We start from the raw sequence: 1,952 nt of genomic DNA, 5'->3' as shown, positions 1-1,952 counted from the left end.
CCAAAAATTGTCATTTCTTAAAGAACGGAGTACAAAAAACCTTACATAAATTAAAAGGATGAATACATTTACAGGTGTTGATGCAAACGTTCCCAACTCAAGGCAAGTAACAACCCATGGGGGTCAGGAGGGAAAAAAACAGAACGGAAACTGGGTCCTAAAACTCGGACTTTCCCACCCTGTAAGACTGGCAAGAAAGGGGGCTGGGGATTTAGCTCAGTGGGGCTGGGGATTTAGCTCAGTGGGGCTGGGGATTTAGCTCAGTGGTAGAGCGCTTACCTAGGAAGCGCAAGGCCCTGGGTTCGGTCCCCAGCTCCGAAAAAAAGAACCAAAAAAAAAGACTGGCAAGAAAGAAGTGGTAACTGGTTCAGGAACCCTTGCCAGACTCAGGAAATCCCGGAAGTCTGCTGTCAGTTAATACCCTGCACAGATCACTACATGGTGCTCACAGAGATCCACTAGGTTGGGGACTTCTTTTCCACAGCATGTTCTCCCCAGGCACCAGGTGACTGGTCCCCATGAACTATAGACTAAATCAAGATATGCACAGGGTATTAAACATATACCAAGGGAACAGTTAACTTGAATACAAGGTCAAAAAATCAGCAACAAGTTCTATGATCCAGTGCTGATAGCAGATACAAGCTTCAAGGACAAATCTCTTTTCAAAGGCTTATTCCAGTTTCACGAGGCTAGCATGGGGTGTGTACATTTGCCAGGGCAAATCGATACTTCAGAATCAGCTCATGCAGCGGATGCCTGGCGCCTGCTCAGTCCATCTAGAAGCATATGCGGTGGACGATGGAGGGGCCTGACTCGTCATACTCCTGCTCGCTGATCCACATCTACTGGAAGGTGGACAGTGAGGCCGGGATGGAAACACCAATCCAGACTGAGTACTTGCGCTCAAGGGGAGCGATGATCTTAATCTTCATTGTGTTGGGTGCTAGGGCTGTGATCTCCTTCTGCATCCTGTCAGCAATGCCTGGATACATGGTGGTACCACCAGACAGCACAGTGTTGGCGTACAGGTCCTTGCGGATGTCCATATCACACTTCATGATGGAGGGAAGGTGGTCTCATGGATGCCACAGGACTCCATGCCCAGAAAGGAAGGTTGGAAGAGAGCCTCCGGACACCGGAACCACTCACTGCCGACGTTGATCACCTCCCAGTCAGGCAGCTCATAAGTCTTCTCCAAGGAGAAAGGACTGCTGTCCTTCCTTGTCATGTCCACAACAGATAATTCATCAAACACCCTCCCTTCTTCTTGGTTTTGGTTTTGTTTTTTTTTTGTTTTTTTTTGTTGTTGTTGTTGTTTTGTTGTTATTGTTGTTGTTGTTGTTGTTTTTTGGGGGGGGTTGGGGTTTTTTTGGTTTTTTGTTGTTGTTGTTGTTTTTTGGGTTTTTTTTTTGTTGTTGTTTTTTTGGGTTTTTTTTTTTTTTTTTTTTTTTTTGTGGCTCTTGTTTCTTTCTCCTTTCTGCATGCACTTACCGGGATGTTGAGCTGTCTCTGTCACTGATCAGTGGCTAATTTCCTTTCTTTCGGAACTAAAGCAACTCTTAATTGCTGCCTGCCATACCACTGACATAATCCTAACACTACCACATCACAGTGAACAGGAGGCCCATTAATAAACATGTGCACTGTGAAGAATTTCACTGATCTCTCTCCAGGTCATTAAATCTATACATGTTTGATGGGCAATAAAAGAGAAATTTGGAATGACAATGGCAGCTGTAGGAAGCTGTGTCTCTCCTTTACCCACCAGAAATGACAGGAAATGATCCATGTATTTTTTTAAATATGTATATGTTCCATTCATTATTACTAATTTCAAATGTCTATGCGTATTTCACAGGCAACTGGCTCATAAATTAGAAAGCTGAGACCTCAGCACTAAATTCTCTCCAGTAGGAACATGGTATTTAGTTTAATTATACAAGGAGATT

At 44.1% G+C, this 1,952-nt stretch overlaps 1 pseudogene; it reads right to left on the bottom strand.

Moving 5' to 3' along the window:
• Positions 1-328: 328 nt before the first annotated feature.
• On the bottom strand, positions 329-1,139 carry Acta1-ps1 (actin, alpha 1, skeletal muscle, pseudogene 1; annotated as a pseudogene).
• Positions 1,140-1,952: the final 813 nt, after the last annotated feature.

This window comes from Rattus norvegicus, chromosome 14, assembly GCF_036323735.1.
Source record: "Rattus norvegicus strain BN/NHsdMcwi chromosome 14, GRCr8, whole genome shotgun sequence".
Classification (NCBI taxonomy): Eukaryota; Metazoa; Chordata; class Mammalia; order Rodentia; family Muridae; genus Rattus; species Rattus norvegicus.
This window is presented reverse-complemented; position numbering and strand designations above follow the sequence as displayed.